The following is a 27,652-nucleotide window of genomic DNA, read 5'->3' as shown; positions in this document are numbered from 1 at the left end:
ATTTGTGTTTTTATTTCCATTTCTCTAGGAGCTGGGTCAAAAAGGATCTTGCTGTGATTTATGTCATAGACTGTTCTGCCTATGTTTTCCTCTAAGAGTTTGATAGTGTCTGGCTTTACACTTAGATCTTTAATCCATTTTGAGTTTATTTTTGTGCATGGTGTCAGGGAGGGTTCTAATTTCATACTTTTACATGTACCTGTCCAATTTTCCCAGCACCACTTATTGAAGAGGCTGTCTTTTCTCCACTGTATATGCTTGCCTCCTTTATCAAAGATAAGGTGACCATATGTGCGTGGGTTTATCTCTGGGCTTTCTATCCTGTTCCATTGATCTATATTTCTGTTTTTGTGCCAGTACCAAACTGTCTTGATTACTGTAGCTTTGTAATATAGTCTGAAGTCAGGGAGCCTGATTCCTCCAGCTCCATTTTTCGTTCTCAAGATTGCTTTGGCTATTCGGGGTCTTTTGTGTCTCCATACAAATTGTGAAATTTTTTGTTCTAGTTCTGTGAAAAATGCCATTGGTAGTTTGATAGGGATTGCATTGCATCTGTAGATTGCTTTGGGTAGTATAGTCATTTTCACAATGTTGATTCTTCCAATCCAAGAACATGGTATGTCTCTCCATCTATTTGTATCATCTTTAATTTCTTTCATCAGTGTCCTATAATTTTCTGCATACAGGTCTTTTGTCTCCTTAGGTAGGTTTATTCCTAGATATTTTATTCTTTTTGTTGCAATGGTAAACGGGAGTGTTTTCTTAATTTCACTTTCAGATTTTTCATCATTAGTATATAGGAATGCAAGAGATTTCTGTGCATTAATTTTGTATCCTGCTACTTTACCAAATTCATTGATTAGCTCTAGTAGTTTTCTGGTGGCAGTTTTAGGATTCTCTATGTATAGTATCATGTCATCTGCAAACAGTGACAGCTTTACTTCTTCTTTTCCGATTTGGATTCCTTTTATTTCTTTTTCTTCTCTGATTGCTGTGGCTAACACTTCCAAAACTATGTTGAATAATAGTGGTGAGAGTGGGCAAACTTGTCTTGTTCCTGATCTTAGTGGAAATGGTTTCAGTTTTTCACCATTGAGGACAATGTTGGCTGTGGGTTTGTCATATATGGCCTTTATTATGTTGAGGAAAGTTCCCTCTATGCCTACTTTCTGCAGGGCTTTTATCATAAATGGGTGTTGAATTTTGTCGAAAGCTTTCTCTACATCTATTGAGATGATCATATGGTTTTTCTCCTTCAATTTGTTAATATGATGTATCACGTTGATTGATTTGCGTATATTGAAGAATCCTTGCATTCCTGGAATAAACCCCACTTGATCACGGTGTATGATCCTTTTAATGTGCTGTTGGATTCTGTTTGCTAGTATTTTGTTGAGGATTTTTGCATCTATGTTCATCAGTGATATTGGCCTGTAGTTTTCTTTCTTTGTGACATCTTTGTCTGGTTTTGGTATCAGGGTGATGGTGGCCTCGTAGAATGAGTTGGGGAGTGTTCCTCCCTCTGCAATATTTTGGAAGAGTTTGAGAAGGATAGGTGTTAGCTCTTCTCTAAGTGTTTGATAGAATTCGCCTGTGAAGCCATCTGGTCCTGGGCTTTTGTTTGTTGGAAGATTTTTAATCACAGTTTCAATTTCAGTGCTTGTGATTGGTCTGTTCATATTTTCTATTTCTTCCTGGTTCAGTCTCGGCAGTTTGTGCATTTCTAAGAATCTGTCCATTTCTTCCAGGTTGTCCATTTTATTGGCATAGAGTTGCTTGTAGTAATCTCTCATGATCGTTTGTATTTCTGCAGTGTCAGTGGTTACTTCTCCTTTTTCATTTCTAATTCTATTGATTTGAGTCTTCTCCCTTATTCTCTTGATGAGTCTGGCTAATGGTTTATCAATTTTGTTTATCTTCTCAAAGAACCAGCTTTTAGTTTCATTGATTTTTGCTATTGTTTCCTTCATTTCTTTTTCATTTATTTCTGATCTGATCTTTATGATTTCTCTCCTTCTGCTAGCTTTGGGGTTTTTTGCTCTTCTTTCTCTGATTGCTTTAGGTGCAAGGTTAGGTTGTTTATTCGAGATGTTTCCTGTTTCTTGATGTAGGCTTGTATTGCTATAAACTTCCCTCTTAGCACTGCTTTTGCTGCATCCCATAGGTTTTGGGTCGTCGTGTCTCCATTGTCATTTGTTTCTAGGTATTTTTTGATTTCCCCTTTGATTTCTTCAGTGATCACTTCGTTATTAAGTAGTGTATTGTGTAGCCTCCATGTGTTTGTATTTTTTACAGATCTTTTCCTGTAATTGATATCTAGTCTCATAGCATTGTGGTCGGGAAAGACACTTGATACGATTTCAATTTTCTTAAATTTACCAAGGCTTGATTTGTGACCCAAGATATGATCTATCCTGGAGAATGTTCCATGAGCACTTGAGAAAAATGTGTATTCTGTTGTTTTTGGGTGGAATGTCCTATAAATATCAATTAAGTCCATCTTGTTTAATGTATCATTTAAAGCTTGTGTTTCCTTATTAATTTTCTGTTTGGATGATCTGTCCATTGGTGAAAGTGGGGTGTTAAAGTCCCCTACTATGATTGTGTTACTGTCTATTTCCCCTTTTATGGCTGTTAGTATTTGCCTTATGTATTGAGGTGCTCCTATTTTGGGTGCATAAATATTTACAATTGTTATACTTTGCTCTTGGATTGATCCCTTGATCATTATATAGTGTCCTTCTTTGTCTCTTGTCATAGTCTTTATTTTAAAGTCTATTTTGTCTGATATGAGAATTGCTACTCCAGCTTTCTTTTGATTTCCATTTGCATGGAATATCTTTTTCCATCCCCTCACTTTCAGTCTGTATGTGTCTCTAGGTCTGAAGTGGGTCTCTTGTAGACAGCATATATATGGATCTTGCTTTTGTATCCATTCAGCCAGTCTGTGTCTTTTGGTGGGAGCATTTAATCCATTTACATTTAAGGTAATTATCAATATATATGTTCCTATTCCCATTTTCTTAGATATTTTGTGTTTGTTATTGTAGGTATTTTCCTTCTCTTGTGTTTCTTGCCTAGAGAAGTTCCTTTAGCATTTGTTGTAAAGCTGGTTTGGTGGTGCTGAACTCTCTCAGCTTTTGCTTGTCTGTAAAGGTTTTAATTTCTCCATCAAATCTGAATGAGATCCTTGCTGGGTAGAGTAACCTTGGTTGTAGGTTTTTCTCCTTCATGACTTTAAGTATATCCTGCCACTCCCTTCTGGCTTGCAGAGTTTCTGCTGAAAGATCAGCTGTTAACCTTATGGGGATTCCCTTGTGTGTTATTTGTTTTTTTTCCCTTGCTGCTTTTAATATGTTTTCTTTATATTTAATTTTTGATAGTTTGATTAATATGTGTCTTGGCGTGTTTCTCTTTGGATTTATCCTGTATGGGACTCTCTGTGCTTCCAGGACTTGATTAACTATTTCCTTTCCCATATTAGGGAAGTTTTCAACTATAATCTCTTCAAATATTTTCTCAGTCCCTTTCTTTTTCTCTTCTTCTTCTGGGACCCCTATAATTCAAATGTTGGTGTGTTTAATGTTGTCCCAGAGGTCTCTGAGACTGTCCTCAGTTCTTTTCATTCTTTTTTCTTTATTCTGCTCTGCAGTAGTTATTTCCACTATTTTATCTTCCAGGTCACTTATCCGATCTTCTGCCTCAGTTATTCTGCTATTGATCCCGTCTAGAGTATTTTTAATTTCATTTATTGTGTTTTTCATCATTGCTTGGTTCCTCTTTAGTTCTTCTACATCCTTGTTAAATGTTTCTTGCATTTTGTCTATTCTATTTCCAAGATTTTGGATCATCTTTACTATCATTATTCTGAATTCTTTTTCAGGTAGACTGCCTATTTCCTCTTCATTTGTTAGGTCTGTGTGTTTTTCTGTCTTCTCATTTTGCTTAACTTACTGTGTTTGGGGTCTTTTCACAGGCTACAGGTTTTTAGTTCCTGTTGTTTTTGGTGTCTGCCCCCAGTGGCTAAGGTTGGTTCAGTGGGTTGTGTAGGCTTCCTGGTGGAGGGGACTAGTGCCTGTGTTCTGGTGGATGAGGTTGGATCTTGTCTTTCTGGTGGGCACGTCCACGTCTGGTGGTGTGTTTTGGGGTGTCTGTGGCCTTATTATGATTTTAGGCAGCCTCTCTGCTAATGGATGGGGCTGTGTTCCTGTCTTGCTAGTTGTTTGGCATAGGGTGTCCAGCACTGTAGCTTGCTGGTCGTTGAGTGAAGCTGGGTCTTGATGTTGAGATGGAGATCTCTGAGAGATTTTCGCCATTTGGTATTACGTGGAGCTGGGAGGTCTCTTGTGGACCAGTGTCTTGAAGTTGGCTCTCCCACCTCAGAGGCACAGCCCTGATGCCTGGCTGGAGCACCAAGAGCCTTTCATCCACACGGCTCAGAATAAAAGGGAGAAAAAAATGAAAGAAAGAAAGAAAGAGGATAAAATAAAATAAAATAAAGCTATTATAATAAAAAATAAGAAAAAAAATTATTAAGAATAAATGTATTCAGAAATTTTTTTTTAATTTTTAAAAATAGATTTATTAATTTTTTATAGTAAAAAATAAGAAAAAATTATTAAGAAAAAAATTTATTAAGAAAAAAATATTTTTAATTTTTTGAAATAAAAAATATGAAAAAATTTATTAAAATTTTTTTAATTTCTAAAAATAGAAAATAAGGAAAAAATTATTAAGAAAACATTTATTAGAAAAAAAATTTTTAAGTTAAAAAAAAAAACACGGAAGGACCTAACCCTAGGACTAATGGTGAAATCAAAGCTATACAGACAAAATCTCACCCAGAAGCATACACCTATACACTCACAAAAAAAGGAAAAGGGGAAAAATTAATATATCCTGCTCCCAAAGTCCACCTCTTGAATTTGGGATGATTTGTTGTCTATTCAGGTATTCAACAGATGCAGGCACATCAAGTTGTTTGTGGAGCTTTAATCCGCTGCTTCTGAGGCTGCTGGGAGGGGTTTCCCTTTCTCTTCCCTGTTCGCACAGCTCCTGGGGTTCAGCTTTGGATTTGGACCCGCCTCTGCATGTAAGTCGCCTGAGGGCGTCTGTTCCCCGCCCAGACAGAACGGGGTTAAAGGAGCAGCTGCTTCGCAGGCTCTGGCTCACTCACCGGGGGGAGGGAGCGGTACGGAGGAGGCGGGGCGAGCCTGTGGCGGCAGAGGCTGGTGTGACTTTGCAGCAGCCTGAGGCGTGCCGTTCTCCCGGCGAAGTTGTCCCTGGATCACGGGACCCTGGCAGTGGCGGGCTGCACAGGCTCCTGGGAGGGGCGGTGTGGAGAGTGATCTGTGCTCGCACACAGGCTTCTTGGTGGCAGCAGCAGCAGCCCCAGTGTCTCCCGCCCATCCCTGGGGTCCGCACTGACAACCGCAGCTCATGCCCGTCTCTGGGGTCCGTGCTGATAGCCGCGGCTCGTGCCCGTTTCTGGAGTTTGTTTAGGCGGCGCTCTGAATCCCCTCTCCCTGTGCGCTGCGAAACAAAGCGGCAAGAAAAAGTCTCTTGCCTCTTCAGCAGCTGCAGACTTTTTCCCGGACTCCCTCCCGGCTAGCACCGAAGCCTGAGCCTCAGCTCCCCGCCCCCGCCCGCCCCGGCGGGTGAGCAGACAAGCCTCTCGGGCTGGTGAGTGCTGCTCGGCGCCGAGCCTCCGTGCGGGAATCTCTCCGCTTTGCCCTCCGCACCCCTGTGGCTGCGCTCTCCTCCATGGCCCCGAAGCCTCCCCCCTCTGCCACCCTCAGTCTCCACCCGTGAAGGGGCTTCCTAGTGTGCGGAAACCCTTCCTGCCTCACAGCTCCCTCCCACTGGTGCAGGTCCCATCCCTATTCTTTTGTCTCTGTTATTTCTTTTTTATTTTGCCCTACCCAAGTACGTGGGGATCCTCTTGCCTTTTGGGAGGTCCAACGTCCCCTGCCAGCGTTCAGTGGGTGTTCTGTAGGAGCAGCTCCGCGCGTAGATGTATTTCTACTGTATCTGTGGGAAGGAAGGTGATCTCCGCGTCTTACTCTTCCGCCATCTTGCCCCTCCCCCCGGGTTACCCCATTTCTAAGGTAAAGCCTTGAAGAAGGACCCTTTGCTTTCATCCTAAATTTCCTGAGCTCTCTGGACCCTGTCCCTCTCAAGGTCTGGCTTTCCCAGCTTTTCCATCCTTTTGGTGTGAGAGTCCCCCTGTACACTGTCATATTTTTTAGTATATTTTAGCCATTGCTGCTTTCAGGGGCTTCCAACCAAGCCATCGGAACAGGCACAGGGCTTTCCAAGGTCAAAAGGTCTGGGAAAGCATGCAAAATGGATCAGACATTAGAGGAGTGAGTCCGTCATCAGAAGATCATCTTGGATTACCTGTTAGGGGCCTAAATCCAAGGGTCCTCATAAGAAGAGAAGACACAGACACAGAAGAGAAGAGCATGCAAAGATGGAGGCAGGGATTGGAGTGATGCGTCTACAAGGCAAGGAACGTCCAGGGTTGCCAACTGGAAGAGAAGCCTGTAACAGATCTTTCCCAAGAGCCTTCAGAGGGAGCCTGGCCCTGCCAACACCTTGATATTGGACTTCTAGGCTCTGGAACAGTGAGACTATAGAATTCTGTTGTTCTAAGCCACCCAGTTTGTGCCGGTTTCTTACAACAGCCCAAGGAAACTCCTACGCTGTCTCAAGGAAGGGGAAAGGCTGTGGTATAACTTATGCTCCAGAGCTCCCTGTGGGATTAGGCTGAAGCTGGAATTCCACCTGAGCCCTCTCTCATGCTGGCCTTCTCACCTTCCCTGTCCTGCTTCCCTCACTCCCTTTTCAGTTTCTCCTGGAAACCCTTGAAAAATAACTTGCATGTGAATTCCCAACTCTGTGTCAGCTTCTGGGAGAACCTGACCTGAGACAGGGGGTAGGGGTCAGGGCTAAGATTGGCATCGAGGCTGCCTGACTCCAGAAAGCTGGAAGCACATTTTAGAAGAGTCACTGTACTTTTCTGAACCACTTTTCAGAGTCAGACCGGGTTAGGGTTACGGTTAGGGTTACGGTACGGGTTAGGGTTAGGGTACGAGTTACGGTTACGGTATGAGTTAGGGTTAGGGTACGCTTTAGGTTTAGGGTATTTATTAAACCTATCCGACTCTCTAGATACCACATAGCACGTAAAGGAATATTATTTGGTGTCCAGCCATGGAGAAGATTTTAGACACTAGGATAAGTTAAAGAACACACACATTTTAAATAAATCACATTAGGATTTTTTAAAACTGTTCATTAAAACACTATAGCTTAGGAAATCTATTGGAGGCAGAAGGAGTAAAGGGTAGTTTAGGGTTAGGGTACGGGTTAGGGTTAGGGTACGGGTACGGGTTAGGGTATGCGTTAGGGTTAGGGTACGTGTTATGGTTAGGGTATTTATTAAACCTATCCCACTCTATACATAGCACTTAGCACGTAAAGGAATATTATTTGGGGTCCAGCCATGGAGAAGATTTTAGACACTAGGATAAGATAAAGAACACACATTATAAATAAAGCACATTAGGATTTTTTAAAAATCTGTTCATTAAAACACTAGTGCTTAGGTAATCTATTGGAGGCAGAAGGAGTAAAGGGTAGTTTAGGGTTAGGGTTATGGTTAGGGTATGGCTTAGGGTACGGGTTAGGGTTAGGGTTAGGGTTAGGGATAGGGTTAGGGTTAGGTTACGGATGAAGGTTAGGGTATGGGTTAGGATTAGGGTAAGGGTCAGGGTTACGGTTAGGCTTAGGCTTAGGGTTAGGGTTAGGGTTAGGGCTAGGGTTAGGGTTAGGGCACGGCTTAGGGTATGGTTTAGGGTATGGCTTAGGGTATGGCTTAGAGTTAGGGTTAGGATTAGGGTAAGGTTTATGGTACGAATTAGGTTTAGGGGACGGGTTATGGTTAGGATGGGGGTTAGAGTTAGGGTTATGCTTAGGGTATGGCTTAGGGTATGGGTTATGGTGAGGGTTACGGTAGGGGTTACTGTTAGGGTTAGGGTAAGGGTACGGCTTTGGGTACAGGTTGGGGTACGGCTGAGGGTATGGGTTACGGTTAGGGTTAGAGTTTAGGTTAGGGTTAGGGTAAAGATTCGGGTATGGATTAGGGTTAGGGTACAGGTTAGGGTTAGGATAGGGGTTAGGGTTAGGGTTAGGATTAGGGTTCGGCTTAGGGTATGGGTAAGGGTATGGCTTAGGGTAAGGGTTAGGGTTAGGGGTAGGGTTAGGGTACGGCTTAGGGTACAGTTAGGCTTAGGGTTCGAGTTAGGTTTAGGGCTAGGGTTAGGGTACAGCTTAGGTTACAATGTAGTGTAAGGGTTAGATAATGGGTGAGGTCTAGGTTTAGGGTAAAGTTTCGGGTATTGATTAGGGTTAGGGTACAGGTTAGGGTTAGGACAGGGGTTAGGGTTAGGATTAGGGTACAGCTTAGGGTATGGGTAAGGGTATGGCTTAGGGTATGCGTTAGGGTTAGGGTTCGAGTTGGGGTTAGGGTTAGCTTTAAGGTTAGGGCTAGGGTTAGGGTACAGCTTAGGTTACGAGTAAGTGTAAGGGTTAAGTAATGGGTTAGGTCTACGTTTAGGGTTACGGTATGGCTTACGGTACTGGTTGGGGTACAATAAGGTTATCAGTTTGGGTTAGGGCAAGGATTAGGGTACGGATTAGGTTTAGGGTATGGGTTAGGGTTAGGGTAAAGGCTATGGTTAGGTTTAGGGTTAGGTTTAGGGAACGGATTAGGGTATGGTTAAGGGTACGACTTAGGGTATGGGTTAGGGTTGGGGTACGGCTTAGGGTACATGTTAGGGTATGGCTAAGGGTACAGGTTAGGTTTAGGGTTATAGTTATGGTTAGGGTTAGGGATAGGGTACGGCTTAAGGTACGTGTTAGGGTACGGCTAACAGTACAGGTTAGGTTTGGGTTAGAGTTACGATTAGGGTTAGGGTTAGGTTTAGGGTACAGATTAGGGTTAGGGTATGGGTGAGAGTTAGGGTAGGGATTGGGGTTAGTGTTAGGGTTAAGGTTAGGGTTAGGGTTAGGGCTAGGTTTAGGGTATGGCTTAGGTTATGAGTAAGTGTAAGGCTTAGGGTATGGGTTAGGGTTAGGGTTAGGGTACGGCTTAGGGTACGGGTTGGGGTACAACTTAGTGTATTGTTTAGGGTTAGGGTTAGAGTTAGGGTTAGGGTTAGGCTAAGGTTTAGGGTACGGATTAAGTTTAGGGTACGGGTTAGGATTAGGGTAGTGGTTAGGTTTATGGTTAGGGTTAAGTTTATGGTTGAGCTTAGGTTATGGGTAAGGGTACGTCTTAGGGTATGGGTTAGAGTTAGGGTTAGGGTTAGTGTAAGGTTGAGGGTACGGATTAAGTTTAGGGGACGGGTTACTGTTATGGTGGGGGTTACGGTTAGGGTTAGGGTTAGGGTTAGGGCTAGGGTTAGGGTTAGGGCACGGCTTAGGGTATGGTTTAGGGTACGGCTTAGGGTACGGGTTAGAGTTAGGGTTAGGATTAGGGTAAGGTTTATGGTACGGATTAGGTTTAGGGGACGGGTTACTGTTAGGATGTGGGTTAGAGTTCGGGTTATCATTAGGGTACGGCTTAGGTTATAGGTTATGGTTAGTGTTAGGATAGGGGTTACTGTTAGGCTTACGGTTAGGGTACGGCTTTGGGTACGCGTTGGGGTACAGCTTATGCTATGGGTTATGGTTAGGTTTAGAGTTAGGATTTGGGTTAGGGGTAGGGTAAAGATTCGGGTACGGATTAGGGTTAGGGTACAGGTTAGGGTTCAGATAGGGTTAGGGTTAGGGTTAGGGTTAGGGTATGGCTTAGGGTACGGGTTGGGGTACGGCTTAGGGTATGGGTTACGGTTATGCTTAGAGTTAGGGTTAGGGTTAGGGTTAGGTTAAGGTTAGGGCTAGGGATTCGGTATGGCTTAGGTTACAAGTTAGTGTAAGGGTTAGGTAATGGGTTAGGTCTAGGTTTAGGGATACCGTACGGCTTAGGGTATGGGTTGGGGTTAGGGTATGGCTTAGGGTATGAGCTAGGGTATGGCTAAGGGTACAAGTCAGGTTTAAGGTTAGAGTTACGGTTAGGGTTAGGGTTAGATTTAGGGTACGGATTAGGGTTAGGGTATGGGTGAGGGTTAGGGTAGGGGTTATGGTTAGGGTTGGGTTAAGGTTAGGGTTAGGGTTAGGGCTAGGTTTAGGTTACGGGTTAGGTTACGAGTAAGTGTAAGGCTTAGTGTATGGGTTAGTGTTAGCGTTAGGGTTAGGGTATGGCTTAGGGTACAGGTTGGGGTACGGCTTAGGGTATGGTTTAGGGTTAGGGTTAGAGTTAGGGTTAGGGTAAGGATTAGGGTACGGATTAGAGTTAGGGTACGGGTTTGGGTTAGGGTATTGGTTAGGGTTAGGTTTAGGGTTAGGTTTATGGCACAGCTTAGGTTATGGGTAAGGGAATGACTTACGGTATGGGTTAGAATTATGGTTAGGGTTAGGATAAGGTTTAGGGTACAGATTAAGTTTAGGAGATGGGTTATGGTTAGGGTGGGGGATTATGTTTAGGGTTAGGGTTCGGGTATCACTTAGGGTATGGGTTAGGGTTAGGGTTAGGTTTAAGGCTAGGGTTAGGGTACGGATTAGGTTACAAGTTAGTGTAAGGGTTAGGTAATGGGTTAGGCCTAGGTTTAGGGTTCCGGTACGGCTTAGGGCAATGGTTGGGGTACTGCTTAGTTTATGGGTTAGAGTTAGGGTTAGGATTCGGGTTAGGGTTAGGGCTACGATTAGGGTACGGATTAGGTTTAGGGTACGGGTTAGGGTTAGGGTAGGGGTTCGTTTAGGGTTAGGGTTAAGGTTAGGGAACGGATTAGGGTATGGGTAAGGGTACGACTTAGGGTGTGGGTTAGGGTTAGGTTACAGCTTAGGGTATGTGTTAGGGTACGGCTAAGGGTACATGTTATGTTTAGGGTTAGAGTTATGGTTATGGTTAGGGATAGGGTACGGCTAAGGGTACATGTTATGTTTAGGGTTAGAGTTATAGTTATGGTTAGGGATAGGGTACGGCTTAGGGTTATGGTTATGGTTAGGGTTAGGGTTAGGGCAAGGATTAGGATATGGAATAAGTTTAGGTTACGGTTTAAGATTACGGTAGGGGTATGGTTAAAGTTAGGGTTAGGGTTAGGGAACGGATTAGGGTATGGGTAAGGGTATGACTTAGGGTAAGGGTTAGGGTTAGGGTACGGCTTAGGGTACGTGTTAGGGTACGGCTAACAGTACAGGTTAGGTTTGGGTTAGAGTTACGATTAGGATTAGTGTTAGGTTTTGGGTACGGATTAGGTTTAGGGTATGGGTGACAGTTAGGGTAGGGCCTAGGGTTAGTGTTAGGGTTAAGGTTAGGGTTAGGGTTAGGGCTAGGTTCAGGGTATGGCTTAGGTTATGAGTAAGTGGAAGGCTTAGTGTGTGGTTTAGGGTTAGGGTTAGGGTTAGGGTACGGCTTAGGGTATGGATTGGGGTACTACTTAGGGTATTTAGGGTTAGGGTTAGAGTTAGGGTTAGGGTTAGGGTAAGATTGAGGGTACGGATTAAGTTTAGGGGACAGGTTACTGTTATGGTGGGGGTTACGGTTATGGTTAGGGTTAGGGTTATAGTTAGGGCTAGGGTTAGGGTTAGGGCATGGCTTAGGGTATGGTATCATGTACAGTTTAGGGTATGGGTTAGAGTTAGGGTTAGGATTAAGGTAAGGTTTATGGTACGGATTAGGTTTAGGGGATGGGTTACAGTCAGGATGGGGGTTAGGGTTATGGTTATGGTTAGGGTACGGCTTAGGGTATGGGTTACGGTTAGGGTTAGATTTAGGGTTAGAGTTAGAATTAGGGCTAGGGATTCGGTATGGCTTAGGTTAGAAGTTAGTGTAAGGTTTAGGTAATGGGTTAGGTCTAGGTTTAGTGTTACGGTATGGCTTAGTGTACAGGTTGGGGTATGGCTTAGGTTAAAGTTTAGGGTTAGGGTTACGATTAGGGTTAGGGTTAGTGCAAGGATTAGGGTATGTATTAGGTTTAGGGTACAGGTTAGGGTTAGGGTAGGGGTAGGGAATGGATTAGGGTATGGGTTAGGGTATGACTTAGGGTATGGGTTAGGGTTAGGGTACGGCTTACGGTACGTGCTAGGGCATGGCTAAGGGTACAGGTCAGGTTTAAGGTTAGAGTTACGGTTAGGGTTAAGGTTAGGTTTAGAGTACGGATTAGGGTTAGGGTATGGGTGAGTGTTAGGGTAGGGGTTAGGGTTAGGGTTAGGGTTAAGGTTAGGGTTAGGGTTAGGGTTAGGGTTAGGGTTAGGGTTACAGTACGGCTTAGGGTAAGGTTTGGGGTATGGTTTACGGTATTGTTTATGGTTAGGGCTCGAGTTAGGGTTGGGGTTAGGGTAAGGATTAGGGTACGGATTAGGGTTAGGGTATGGGTTAGGGTTAGAGTAGTGGTTAGGGTTAGGGTTAATTTTATAGTACAGCTTAGGGTATGGGTAAGGGTACGGCTTAGGGTATGTGTTAGGGTTAGGGTATGGCTTAGGGTACGTGTTAGGGTACGGCTAAGAGTACGGGTTAGGTTTAGGGTTAGAGTTACGGTTAGGGTTAGTGTTAGGTTTAGGGTACGGATTAGGGTTAGGTTATGGCTGAGGGTCAGGGTAGGGGTTAGGTTTAGGGTTAGGGTTAAGGTTAGGGTTAGGGTTCGGGCTAGGTTTAGGGTACGGTTGAGGTTACGAGTAAGTGTAAGACTTAGTGTATGGGTTAGTGTTAGTGTGAAGGTTAGGGTACAGCTTAGGGTACAGGTTGGGCTATGGCTTAGGTTATTGGTTACGGTTAGGGTTAGGATTCGGGTTATGGTTAGGGCAAGGATTAGGGTACGGATTAGGTTTAGGGTATGAGTTAGGGTTAGGGAGGGGTACGGGTAAGGTTAAGGTTAGGTTTGGGGAATGGATGAGCGTATGGGTAAGGGTACGACTTAGGATATGGGTTAGGGTTAGGGTACCGCTTAGGGTACGGGTTGGGGTACGCCTTAGGGTATGGTTTATGGTTAGGGTTAGGGTCAAGATTTGGGTACGGATTACGGTTAGGGTACAGGTTAGGTTTAGGATAGGGTTAGGGTTAGGATTAGGGTACGGCTTAGGGTATAGGTAGGGTACGGATTAGGTTATCGGTTAGGGTTAGGGTTAGGGTTAGGGTACGGCTTAGGGTACGGGTTAGGGTTAGGGTTTGAGTTAGGGTTAGGGTTAGGTTTAGGGTTAGGGCTGGGGTTAGGGTACGGCATAGGTTATGAGTAAGTGTAAGGGTTAGGTAATGGGTTAAGTCTAGGTTTAGCCTTATGGTACAGCTTAGGGTACGTGTTGGGGTATGGCTTAGGTTATGGATTAGGGTTAGGGTTTGGATTAGGGTTAGGGTTAGGGCAAGGATTATGGTATGGATTAGGTTTAGGGTACGGGTTAGTGTTAGGGTAGGGGTTGCATTAGGGTTCGGGTTAGCGTTTGGGAATGGATTAGGGTATGGGTAAGGGCACGACTTAGGGTATGGGTTAGGGTTAGGGTAAGGCTTTGGGTACGTGTTAGGGTACGGCTAAGTGTACAGGTTAGGTTTAGGGTTAGAGGTATGGTTAGCGTTAGGGTTAGGTTTAGTGTACGGATTAGGGTTAGTGTATGGGTGAGGGTAGGATAGGGGTTAGAGTTAGGGTTAGTGTTAAGGTCAGGGTTAGGGGTAGCGCTAGGTTTAGGGTATGGCTTAAGTTATGATTAAGTGTAAGGCTTAGGGTACAGATTAGTGTTAGGGTTAGGGGTAGGGTAAGGATTAGGGTACAGATTAGGGTTAGAGTATGGGTGAGGGTTAATGTTAGGGTTAGGGTTAGGATTGAGGTTAGGGTTAGGGTTAGGGCTAGGTTTAGGGTATGGCTTAGGTTACGAGTAAGTGTAAGGCTTAGGGTATGGGTTAGGGTTAGGGTTAGGGTCAGGGTACAGCTTAGGATACGGTTTGGGGTACGGCTGAGGGTATGGGTTACTGTTAGGATTAGAGTTATGTTTAGGTTTAGGGTCAAGATTCGGGTACGGATTAGGTTTAGGGTACAGGTTTGGGTTAGGATAGGGGTAGGTTTAGGTTTTGGATTAGGGTACGGCTTAGGGTATGGGTTAGAGTTAGGGTTAGGGTTAGGGTATGGCTTAGGGTTCAGGTTAGGCTTAGGGTTAGGTTTAGGATTAGAGTATGGCTTAGGGTATGGGTAAGTGTACGGCTTATGGTATGGGTTAGGGTTAGGGTTAGCCTTTGGGTATGGCTTAGGGTCCAGGTTAGGCTTAGGGTTCGAGTTGTGGTTAGGTTTAGGGTTAGGTTTAGGGTTAGAGCTGGGGTTAGGGTATGGCTTAGGTTACAAGTAAGAGTAAGGGTTAGGTAATATGTTAGGTCTAGGTTTAGGTTTATGGTATGGCTTAGGGTTAGGGTTAGGGTTAGGGTTAGGGCAAGGATTAGGGTACGGATTAGGTTTAGGGTACGGGTTAGGGTTAGGGTAGGGGTATGGTTAGGGTTAGGGTTAGGGTTAGGGAATTGATTATGGTATGGGTAAGGGTACGACTTCGCCTACGGGTTAGGGTTAGGGTACGGCTTAGGGTACATGTTAGGGTATGGCTAATGGTACAGGTTAGGTTTGGATTAGAGTTACAGTTAGGGTTAGTTTTAGGTTTAGGGTACGGATTAGGGTTAGGGTATGGGTGAGGGTTAGGGTAGGGTTTCGGGTACAGCTTAGGGTATGGTTTAGGGTTAGGTTTAGAGCTAGGGTTAGGGTTAGGGTAAGGATTAGGGTACGGATTAGGGTTAGGGTATGGGTTATGGTAAGGTAGTGGTTAGGGTTAGGGTTAGGGTTAGGTTTATGGTACAGGTTAGGGTATGGGTAAGGGTACATCTTAGGGTACGGGTTAGAGTTACAGTTAAGGTTAGGGTAAGGTTTAGGGTACGGATTAATTTTAGGGTACGGGTTACTGTTAGGGTGGGGGTTATGTTTAGGGTTACGGTTAGGGTATCACTTAGGGTATGGGTTAGGGTTAGGGTTAGGTTTAGGGCTAGGGTTAGGGTACAGCTTAGGTTACAAATTAGTGCAAGGGTCAGGTAATGGGTTAGGTCTAGGTTTAAGGTTACGGTACGGCTGAGGGTATGGGTTGGGGTACGGCTTAGTTTATGGGTTAGGGTAAGGGTTAGGTTTAGAGTATGGATTAGGGTTAGGGTAGGGGTTCCTTTTGGGTTAGGGTTAGGGTTAGGGGACGCATTAGGGTATGGGTAAGGGTACGCCTTAGGGTATGGGTTAGGTTTGGGTATGGCTTAGGGTACGTGTTATGGTACGCCTAAGCGTGCAGGTTTGGTTTAAGGTTAGAGTTACGGTTAGGGCTAGTGTTAGGTTTAGGGTACGGATGAGTGTTAGGGTATGGCTGAGGGTTAGGGTTAGGGTTAGGTTTAGGGTTACAGTACGGCTTAGGGTAAGGTTTGGGGTATGGCTTACGGTATTGTTTATGGTTAGGGTTAGAGTTAGGGTTGGGGTTAGGGTAAGGATTAGGGTACGGATTAGGGTTAGGGTACGGGTTAGGGTTAGAGTAGTGGTTAGGGTTAGGGTTAATTTTATCGTACAGCTTAGGGTATGGGTAAGGGTACGGCTTAGGGTATGGGTTAGGGTTAGGGTATGGCTTAGGGTACGTGTTAGGGTACGGCTAAGAGTACAGGTTAGGTTTAGGGTTAGAGTTACGGTTAGGGTTAGTGTTAGGTTTAGGGTACGGATTAGGGTTAGTTTATGGCTGAGGGTTAGGGTAGGAGTTAGGTTAGGGTTAGGGTTAGGGTTAGGTTTAGGGTACGGTTGAGGTTACGAGTAAGTGTAAGACTTAGTGTATGGGTTAGTGTTAGTGTGAAGGTTAGGGTACAGCTTAGGGTACAGGTTGGGCTATGGCTTAGGTTATGGGTTACGGTTAGGGTTAGGATTCGGGTTATGGTTAGGGCAAGGATTAGGGTACGGATTAGGCTTAGGGTATGAGTTAGGGTTAGGGAGGGGTACGGGTAGGGTTAGGGTTAGGTTTGGGGAATGGATGAGCGTATGGGTAAGGGTACGACTTAGGATATGGGTTAGGGTTAGGGTACCGCTTAGGGTACGGGTTGGGGTACGCCTTAGGGTATGGGTTATGGTTAGGGTTAGGGTCAAGATTTGGGTACGGATTACGGTTAGGGTACAGGTTAGGTTTAGGATAGGGTTAGGGTTAGGATTAGGGTATGGCTTAGGGTATAGGTAGGGTACGGATTAGGTTATCGGTTAGGGTTAGGGTACGGCTTAGGGTACGGGTTAGGGTTAGGGTTTGAGTTAGGGTTAGGGTTAGGTTTAGGGTTAGGGCTGGGGTTAGGGTACGGCATAGGTTATGAGTAAGTGTAAGGGTTAGGTAATGGGTTAAGTCTAGGTTTAGGTTTATGGTATGGCTTAGGGTACGGGTTGGGGTACGGCTTAGGTTATGGATTAGGGTTAGGGTTAGGATTAGGGTTAGGGTTAGGGCAAAGATTAGGGTACGGATTAGGTTTAGGGTACGGGTTAGTGTTAGGGTAGGGGTTGGATTAGGGTTGGCTTAGTGTTAGGGAACGGATTAGGGTATGGGTAAGGGTACCCCTTAGGGTATGGGTTAGGGTTAGGGTATGGTTTATGGTACGTGTTAGGGTACGGCTAAGAGTGCAGTTTAGTTTTAAGGTTAGAGTTACGGTTAGGGTTAATGTTAGGTTTAGGGTACGGATGAGTGTTAGGGTATGGCTGAGGGTTAGGGTAGGGGTTAGGGTTATGGTTAGTGTTAATGTTAGGGTTAAGGTTAGTGCTAGGTTTAGTATACAGCTTAGGTTACGAGTAAGTGTAAGGGTTAGGTTATGGGTTAGGGCTAGGTTTGGGATAACGGTACGGCTTAAGGTACGGGTTGCCGTACTGCTTAGGGTATGTGTTAGGGTTAGGGTTAGCGTTAGGGTTAGGATTTGGGCAAGGATTTTGGTACGGATTAGTGTTAGGGTACGGGTAAGTGTTAGGGTAGGGGTTAGGGTTAGGGTTAGTTTTATGGTACCGCTTAGGGTATGGGTAAGTGTACGTCTTAGGGTATGGTTTAGAGTTAGGGTTAGGGTTAGGGTAAGGTTTAGGGTATGGATTAGGTTTAGTGGACGGGTTACAGTTAGGGTCAGGGTTAGGGTTAGGGTTAGGGTATGGCTTAGGGTACGGTTTAGGGTAGGGCTTAGGGTACCGGTTAGGTTTAGGGTTAGAGTTACGGTTAAGGTTAGGGTTAGGTTTAGTATACGGATTAGTGTTAGGGTATGGGTGAGGGTTAGGTTAGGTGTTAGGGTTAGGGTTAGGGTTAGGGTTAGGGTTAGGGCTACATTTAGGGTACAGCTTAGGTTACGAGTAAGGGTACGGCTTAGGGTATGGGTTAGTGTTAGGGTTAGGGTTAGGATCAGGGTAAGGTTTAGGGTACAGATTAGGTTTAGGGGACGGGGTACGATTAGGGTGGGGGTTACAGTTAGGGTTAGGGTTAGGGTATGGCTTAAGGTACAGGATAGGGTACAGCTTAGTGTGTGGGTTAGGGTTAGGGTTAGGGTAGGGGTTAGGCTTAGGGTACGGGTTGGAGTAAGGCTTAGGGTATGGGTTACAGTTAAGGTTAGAGTTAGGTTTAGGGTAAGGATTAGGGTACAGATTAGGGTTAGGGTTATGGTTAGGGTTAGGGCTAGGGTATGGGTTAGTGTTAGGGTATGGGTTAGGGTTAGGGTACAGCTTAGGGTACGGGTTAGGGTATGGCTTAGGGTACCAGTTAGGTTTAGGGTTAGAGTTATGGTTAGGGTTGGGGTTAGGCTTAGGTTACGGATTAGCATTAGGTTATGGGTGTGGGTTAGATTAGGTGTTAGTGTTAGTGTTAGGCTTAGGGTTAGGGTTAGGGCTACAGTTAGGGTACGGCTTAGGTTATGAGCAAGGTTATGGCTTAGGGTATGGTTAGGGTTATGGTTAGAGTTAAAGCTAGGGTTAGGGTAAGGATTAGGGTACCGATTAGGGTTAGGGTACGGGTTAAGGTTAGGGTATGGGTTTCGGTTGGGGTTAGCGTTAGGTTTAGGGTACGGATTAGTGTTAGGTTATGGGTTATGGTTAAGGTAGGGTTTAGGGTTAGGTTTAGTGTTAGGGTTAGGGTTAGAGTTAGGGCTAGGATTAGGATACAGCTTAGGTTGCGAATAAGGGTACGGCTTAGGTTATGTGTTAGGGTTAGCGTTAGTGTTAGGGTACAGATTGGGGTACGGCATAGGGTATGGGTTAGGGTTAGTGCTAGAGATAGGGTTAGGGTAAGGATTAGGGTTAGCATTCGGGTCAGGGTTAGGGTAAGGGTGAGGGTTAGGTTTAGGTTACAGCTTAAGGTATGGGTTAGAGTTAGGTCAAGTTTTAGGGTACGGATTAGGTTTAGGGGACGGGTTACCGTTAGGGTAAGTGTTAGGGTTATGGTTATGGTTAGGGTTAGGGTACGGATTAGGGTTAGGTTATGGGTTAGGGTTAGGGTAGGGGTTAGGGTTAGGGTTAGGGTTAAGTTTAGGGTTAGGGTTAGGGCTAGGTTTAGGGTAAGGCTTATGTTACTAATAAGTGTAAGGTTTAGGGTGTGGGTTAAGGTTAGGGTTAGGTTTAGGGTTAGGGTACAGCTTAGGGTATGGGTTAGGGTTAGGATTAGGTCTAGTGTTTGGGTTAGGGCTCGGTTTAGGGTACAGGTTAGGATTAGGATACGTGTTAGGGTTAGGGTAGGGGTTAGGGTTAGGGTAGGCATTAGGGTTAGGGTAGTTATTAAACCTATCCCACTCTCTATATACCCCTTAGAACGTAAAGGAATATTATTTGGGGGTCCAGCCATGGAGAAGAGTTTAGACACTAGGATAAGATAAGGAACACACCCATTATCAAGAAATCACATTAGGATTCTCTTTTTAACGTGTTCCTTAAAACACTAGTGCTTAGGAAATGTATTGGAGGCAGAAGCAGTCAACGGTAGCTTAGTGTGAGGGTTAGGGTTAGGGTTAGGGTACGGCTTAGGGGACGGGTTCGGGTACGGCGTAGGGTATGGGTTAGGTTAGGGTTAGGGTTAATTTTAGGGTTAGGGCTCAGTTTAGGGTATGGGTTAGGATTAGGGTACGTGTTAGGGTTAGGGTAGGGGTTAGGTTTAGTGTATGCTTTAGGGTTAGGGTACTTATGAACCTATCCCACTCTCTACATACCCCTTAGCACGTAAAGGAATATTATTTGGGGGTCCAGCCATGGAGAAGAGTTTAGACACTAGGTTAATATAAGGAACACACCCATTATCAAGAAATCACATTAGATTCTCTTTTTAACCTGTTCCTTAAAACACTAGTGCTTAGGAAATCTATTGGAGGCAGAAGCAGTCAAGGGTAGCTTACGGTTAGGGTTAGGATTAGGCTTAGGGTACGGCTTAGGGTACGGTTTCAGGTATGGTTTCGGGTATGGCGTAGGGTATGTGTAAGGGTTAGTTTTAGGGTGAGGGCTCTGTTTAGGGTATGGGTTAGGATTAGGGTACGTGTTAGGGTTAGGGTAGGTGTTAGGTTTAGGATACGCGTTAGGGTTAGGGTAGTTATTAAAGCTATCCCACTCTCTAGATACCCCTTAGCACGTAAAGGAATATTATTTGGGGGTCCAGCCATGGAGAAGAGTTTAGACACTATGATAAGATAAGGAACACACCCATTATCAAGACATCACATTAGCATTCCCTTTTTAACCTGTTCCTTAAAACACTAGTGCTTAGGAAATCTATTGGAGGCAGAAGCAGTCAAGGGTAGCTTAGGGTTAGGGTTAGGGGTAGGGTTAGGGTACGGCTTAGGGTACGGTTTCGGTTACGGTTTCGGGTGCGGCGTCGGGTATGGGTTAGAGTTAGGGTTAGGGTTAGTCTTAGGGTTAGGGCTCGGTTTAGGGTACAGGTTAGGATTAGGGTACGTGTTATGCTTAGGGGAGGGGTTAGGGTTAGGGTACAGGTTAGGGTTAGTGTAGTTATTAAACCTATCCCACTCTGTAGATACCCCTTAGCACGTAAAGGAATATTATTTGGGGGTCCAGCCATGGAGAAGAGTTTAGACACTAGAATAAGATAAGGAACACAGCCATTAGAAAGAAATCACATTAGGATTCTCTTTTTAACCTGTTCCTTAAAACACTAGTGCTTAAGAAATCTATTGGAGGCAGAAGCATTCAAGGGGAGCTTAGGGTTAGGATTAGGGTTAGGCTTAGGGTTAGGGTACAGCTTAGGGACAGGTTCGGATACGGCGTAGTGTATGGATTAGGGTTAGTGTTAGGGTTAGATTTAGGGTTAGGGCTCGGTTTACGGTACGGGTTAGGATTAGGGTACGTGTTAGGGTTAGGGTAGGGGTTAGGGTTAGGGTAAACGTTAGGGTTAGGGTAGTTATTAAACCTATCCCACTATGTAGATACCCCTTAGCACATAAAGGAATATTAGTTCGGGTTTCAGCCATGGAGAAGAGTTTAGACACTAGGATAAGATAAGGAACACTCCCATTATCAAGAAATCACATTAGGATTCTCTTTTTAACCTGTTCCTTAAAACACTAGTGCTTAGGAAATCTGTTGGAGTCTGAAGCAGTCAGGGGTAGCTTAGGGTTAGGTTTAGGCTCAGGGTACATCTTAGGCTACGTGTTCGGGTTCGGGTTCGGGTACGGAGTAGCATATGGGTTACGGTTATGGTTAGGGTTAGTTTTAGGGTTAGGACTCGGTTTAGGGTACCGGATAGGATTAGGGTACGTGTTAGGGTTAGGGTAGGGGTTAGGGTTAGGGTAGTTATTAAACCTATCCCACTCTCTAGATACCCCTTAGCGCGTAAAGAAATATTATTTGGAGGTCTAGCCATGGAGAATGGTTTAGACAGTAGTATAAGATAAGGAACACACGCATTATAAAGAAATCACATTAGGATTCACTTTTTAACCTGCTCCTTAAAACCCTAGTGCTTAGGAAATCTATTGGAGGCAGAAGCATTCAAAGGGAACTTAGGTTTAGGGTTAGGGTTAGGGTACGGCTTAGGGTTAGGGTTAGGGTTAGTTTTAAGGTTAGGGCTCGGTTTAGGGTATGGGTTAGGTTTAGGGTACGCGTTAGGGTTAGGGTAGGGGTTAGGTTTAAGGTACGATTTAGGGTTAGGGTAGTTATGAACCTATCCCACTCTCTAGATACCCCTTATCACGTAAAGGAATATTATTTGTGGGTCCAGCCATGGAGAAGGGTTTAGACACTAGGTTAAGATAAGGAACACACCCATTAAAAAGAAATCACATTAGGATTTTCTTTTTAAGCTGTTCCTTAAAACACTAGTGCTTAGGAAATCTATTGGAGGCAGAAGCAGTCAAGGGTAGCTTACGGTTAGCGTTAGGGTTAGGGTTAGGGTACGGCTTCGGGACGGGTTCAGGTACGGCGTAGAGTATGGGTTAGGGTTAGGGTTAGTTTTAGGAGTAGGGCTCGTTTTAGGGTACAGGTTAGGATAAGGGTATGTGTTAGGGTTAGGTTAGGGGTTAGGGTTAGGGTACGCGTTAGGGTTAGGGTAGTTATTAAACCTATCCCACTCTGTAGATACCCATTAGCACGTAAAGGAATATTATTTGGGGGTCCAGCCATGGCGAAGAGTTTAGACACTAGGATAAGATAAGGAACACACCCATTATAAAGAAATCACATCAGGATTCTCTTTTTAACCTGTTCCTTAAAACACTAGTGCTTAAGAAATCTATTGGAGGCAGAAGCAGTCAAGGGGAGCTTAGGGTTAGGGTTAGGGTTAGGCTTAGGGTTAGGGTACGGCTCAGGGTACAGGTTCGGATACGGCGTAGGGTATGGGTTAGGGTTAGGGTTAGTTTTAGGGGTAGGGCTCTGTTTAGGGTATGGGTTAGGATTAGGGTACGTGTTAGGGTTAGGGTAGGTGTTAGGTTTAGGGTACGCGTTAGGGTTAGGGTAGTTATTAAAGCTATCCCACTCTCTAGATACCCCTTAGCACGTAAAGGAATATTATTTGGGGGTCCAGCCATGGAGAAGAGTTTAGACACTATGATAAGATAAGGAACACACCCATTATCAAGACATCACATTAGCATTCCCTTTTTAACCTGTTCCTTAAAACACTAGTGCTTAGGAAATCTATTGGAGGCAGAAGCAGTCAAGGGTAGCTTAGGGTTAGGGTTAGGGGTAGGGTTAGGGTACGGCTTAGGGTACGGTTTCGGTTACGGTTTCGGGTGCGGCGTCGGGTATGGGTTAGAGTTAGGGTTAGGGTTAGTCTTAGGGTTAGGGCTCGGTTTAGGGTACAGGTTAGGATTAGGGTACGTGTTAGGCTTAGGGGAGGGGTTAGGGTTAGGGTACAGGTTAGGGTTAGTGTAGTTATTAAACCTATCCCACTCTGTAGATACCCCTTAGCACGTAAAGGAATATTATTTGGGGGTCCAGCCATGGAGAAGAGTTTAGACACTAGAATAAAATAAGGAACACAGCCATTAGAAAGAAATCACATTAGGATTCTCTTTTTAACCTGTTCCTTAAAACACTAGTGCTTAAGAAATCTATTGGAGGCAGAAGCATTCAAGGGGAGCTTAGGGTTAGGATTAGGGTTAGGCTTAGGGTTAGGGTACAGCTTAGGGACAGGTTCGGATACGGCGTAGTGTATGGATTAGGGTTAGTGTTAGGGTTAGATTTAGGGTTAGGGCTCGGTTTACGGTACGGGTTAGGATTAGGGTACGTGTTAGGGTTAGGGTAGGGGTTAGGGTTAGGGTAAACGTTAGGGTTAGGGTAGTTATTAAACCTATCCCACTATGTAGATACCCCTTAGCACATAAAGGAATATTAGTTCGGGTTTCAGCCATGGAGAAGAGTTTAGACACTAGGATAAGATAAGGAACACTCCCATTATCAAGAAATCACATTAGGATTCTCTTTTTAACCTGTTCCTTAAAACACTAGTGCTTAGGAAATCTGTTGGAGTCTGAAGCAGTCAGGGGTAGCTTAGGGTTAGGTTTAGGCTCAGGGTACATCTTAGGCTACGTGTTCGGGTTCGGGTTCGGGTACGGAGTAGCATATGGGTTACGGTTATGGTTAGGGTTAGTTTTAGGGTTAGGACTCGGTTTAGGGTACCGGATAGGATTAGGGTACGTGTTAGGGTTAGGGTAGGGGTTAGGGTTAGGGTAGTTATTAAACCTATCCCACTCTCTAGATACCCCTTAGCGCGTAAAGAAATATTATTTGGAGGTCTAGCCATGGAGAATGGTTTAGACAGTAGTATAAGATAAGGAACACACGCATTATAAAGAAATCACATTAGGATTCACTTTTTAACCTGCTCCTTAAAACCCTAGTGCTTAGGAAATCTATTGGAGGCAGAAGCATTCAAAGGGAACTTAGGTTTAGGGTTAGGGTTAGGGTACGGCTTAGGGTTAGGGTTAGGGTTAGGGTTAGGGTTAGTTTTAAGGTTAGGGCTCGGTTTAGGGTATGGGTTAGGTTTAGGGTACGCGTTAGGGTTAGGGTAGGGGTTAGGTTTAGGGTACGATTTAGGGTTAGGGTAGTTATGAACCTATCCCACTCTCTAGATACCCCTTATCACGTAAAGGAATATTATTTGTGGGTCCAGCCATGGAGAAGGGTTTAGACACTAGGTTAAGATAAGGAACACACCCATTAAAAAGAAATCACATTAGGATTTTCTTTTTAAGCTGTTCCTTAAAACACTAGTGCTTAGGAAATCTATTGGAGGCAGAAGCAGTCAAGGGTAGCTTACGGTTAGCGTTAGGGTTAGGGTTAGGGTACGGCTTCGGGACGGGTTCAGGTACGGCGTAGAGTATGGGTTAGGGTTAGGGTTAGTTTTAGGAGTAGGGCTCGTTTTAGGGTACAGGTTAGGATAAGGGTATGTGTTAGGGTTAGGTTAGGGGTTAGGGTTAGGGTACGCGTTAGGGTTAGGGTAGTTATTAAACCTATCCCACTCTGTAGATACCCATTAGCACGTAAAGGAATATTATTTGGGGGTCCAGCCATGGCGAAGAGTTTAGACACTAGGATAAGATAAGGAACACACCCATTATAAAGAAATCACATCAGGATTCTCTTTTTAACCTGTTCCTTAAAACACTAGTGCTTAAGAAATCTATTGGAGGCAGAAGCAGTCAAGGGGAGCTTAGGGTTAGGGTTAGGGTACGGCTCAGGGTACAGGTTCGGATACGGCGTAGGGTATGGGTTAGGGTTAGGGTTAGTTTTAGGGGTAGGGCTCTGTTTAGGGTATGGGTTATGATTAGAGTACGAGTTAGGGTTAGGGTAGGGGTTAGGTTTAGGGTACGCGTTAGGGTTAGGGTGGTTATTAAACTTATCCCACTCACTAGATACCCCTTAGCACATAAAGCAATATTAGTTGGGGTTGCAGCCATGGAGAAGTGTTTAGACACTAGAATAAGATAAGGAACACAGCCATTAGAAAGAAATCACATTAGGATTCTCTTTTTAACCTGTTCCTTAAAACACTAGTGCTTAGGAAATCTATTGGAGGCAGAAGCAGTCAGGGGTAGCTTAGGGTTAGGGTTAGGCTCAGGGTATGGCTTAGGGTACGTGTTCGGGTTCGGGTTCGGGTACGGCGTAAGGTGTGGGTTACGGTTAGGGTTAGGGTTAGTTTTAGGGTTAGGACTCGGTTTAGGGTACCGAATAGGATTAGGGTACGTGTTAGGGTTAGGGTAGGGGTTAGGGTTAGGGTAGTATTACACATATCCCACTCTGTAGATACCCCTTATCACGTAAAGGAATATTATTGGGCGGTCCAGCCATGGAGAAGAGTTTAGACACTAGGATAAGATAAGGAACACACCCATTATAAAGAAATCACATTAGGATTCTGTTTTTAACCTCTTCCTTAAAACACTAGTGCTTAGGAAATCTATTGGAGGCAGAAGCAGTCAAGGGTAGCTTAGGATTAGTGTTAGGGTTAGGCTTAGGGTTAGGGTACGGCTTAGGGTACAGGTTTGTGTACGTCGTAGGGTATGGGTTAGGGTTAGGGTTTGGGTTAGTTTTAGGGTTAGGGCTCTGTTTAGGGTACGGGTTAGGATTAGGGTATGTGTTAGTGTTAGGGTGGGGGTTAGGGTTAGGGTTAGCGTTAGGGTTAGTGTTAGGGTTAGGGTTAGGGTTAGGGGTAGGGTACGGCTTAGGTTATGGGTTTGGGTATGGCGTAGGGTATGGGTTAGGGTTAGGGTTAGTTTTAGGGTTAGGACTCGGTTTAGGGTACGGGTTAGGATTAGGGTACGTGTTAGGGTTATTGTAGGGTTTAGGGTTAGGTTACGCTTTAGAGTTAGTGTTGTTATTAAACCTATCCCACTCTCTAGATACCCCTTAGCACGTATAGGAATATTATTTGGGAATCCAGCCATGGAGAAGTGTTTAGACATTAGGATAAGATAAGGAACACACCCATTATAAAGAAATCACATTAGGATTATCTTTTTAACCTGTTCCTTAAAACACTAGTGCTTAGGAAATCTATTGGAGGTAGAAGCATTCATGGGTAGCTTACGGCTAGGGTTAGGTTTAGGCTTAGCGTTATGGTACGGCTTAGGGTACGGGTTAGGTTACGGCTATGGGTACGGTGTAGGGTATGGGTTAGGGGTAGTTTTAGGATTAGGGTTAGGGTTAGGTTATGGCTTAGCTTACGGTTTAGGGTACGGGTGACGGTATGGTGTAGGGTATGGGTTAGGCTGAGGTTTAGGGTTAGGGTAAGGCTTAGGTTACGGGTTAGGGTACGGGTTATGGTATGGGTGAGAGTACGGCGTAGGGTATGCGTTAGGGTTAGGGTTATGGTTAGTTTTAGGATTAAGGATAGGATTAGGTTACGGGTTAGGATTAGGTTAGGTGTTAGAACTAGGGTATGGGTTAGGGTCAGTGTACGCGTTAGGGTTAGGTTATTTATTAAACCTATCCGACTCTCTAGATACCTCTTGGCACGTAAAGGAATATTATTTGGGATCCAGCCATGGAGAAGATTTTAGACACTAGGATAAGATAAAGAACACACCCATTATAAAGAAATCACAATTGGATTTTCTTTTTAACCTGTTCCTTAAAACACTAGTTCTTAGGAAATGTACTGGAGGCAGAAGCAGTCAAGGGTAGTTTAGGGTTAGGTTTAGGGTTACATTTAGGGTTAGGGTACGGCTTAGGTTACGGTTTAGGGTAGGGGTGAGGGTACGGCTTTGGGTATGTGTTAGGGTTAGTGTTAGGGTTAGTTTTAGGTTTAGGGCTAGGTTTAGGGTTCGGGTTAGGATTAGGGTACGTGTTATGGTTAGGATATGGGTTACAGTTAGGGTACGCGTTAGGGTTAGGTTATTTATTAAAGCTATCCCACTCTCTAGATACCACTTAGCTCGTAAAGGAATATTATTTGTGGTCCAGCCATGGAGAAGGTTTTAGACACTAGGATAAGGTAAGGAACACACCCATTTAAAGAAGTCACATTAGGATTCTCTTTTTAACCTGTTCCTTAAAACACTAGTGCTTAGGAAATCTATTGGAGGCAGAAGCATTCAAGGGTAGCTTAGGGCTAGGGTTAGGTTTAGGCTTAGCGTTATGGTACGGCTTAGGGTACGGGTTAGGTTACGGGTATGGGTACGGTGTAGGGTATGGGTTAGGGGTAGTTTTATGATTAGGATTAGGGTTAGGTTATGGCTTAGCTTACTGGTTAGGGTACGGGTGAGGGTATGGCGTAGGGTATGGGTTAGGGTGAGGTTTAGGGTTAGGGTAAGGCTTAGGTTACGGGTTAGGGTACGGGTTATGGTATGGGTGAGAGTACGGCGTAGGGTATGCGTTAGGGTTAGGGTTATGGTTAGTTTTAGGATTAAGGATAGGATTAGGTTACGGGTTAGGATTAGGTTAGGTGTTAGAGCTAGGGTATGGGTTAGGGTCAGTGTACGCGTTAGGGTTAGGTTATTTATTAAACCTATCCGACTCTCTAGATACCTCTTGGCACGTAAAGGAATATTATTTGGGATCCAGCCATGGAGAAGATTTTAGACACTAGGATAAGATAAAGAACACACCCATTATAAAGAAATCACAATTGGATTTTCTTTTTAACCTGTTCCTTAAAACACTAGTTCTTAGGAAATGTGCTGGAGGCAGAAGCAGTCAAGGGTAGTTTAGGGTTAGGTCTAGGGTTACATTTAGGGTTAGGGTACGGCTTAGGTTACGGTTTAGGGTAGGGGTGAGGGTACGGCATTGGGTATGTGTTAGGGTTAGTGTTAGGGTTAGTTTTAGGTTTAGGGCTAGGTTTAGGGTTCGGGTTAGGATTAGGGTACGTGTTATGGTTAGGATATGGGTTACAGTTAGGGTACGCGTTAGGGTTAGGTTATTTATTAAAGCTATCCCACTCTCTAGATACCACTTAGCTCGTAAAGGAATATTATTTGTGGTCCAGCCATGGAGAAGGTTTTAGACACTAGGATAAGGTAAGGAACACACCCATTTAAATAAATCACATTAGGATTTTCTTTTTAACCTGTTCCTTAAAACACTAGTGCTTAGGAAATCTATTGCATGCAGAAGAAGTCAAGGGT

Source organism: Balaenoptera acutorostrata, chromosome 15 (genome assembly GCF_949987535.1).
Source record: "Balaenoptera acutorostrata chromosome 15, mBalAcu1.1, whole genome shotgun sequence".
Classification (NCBI taxonomy): domain Eukaryota; kingdom Metazoa; phylum Chordata; class Mammalia; order Artiodactyla; family Balaenopteridae; genus Balaenoptera; species Balaenoptera acutorostrata.
This window is presented reverse-complemented; position numbering follows the sequence as displayed.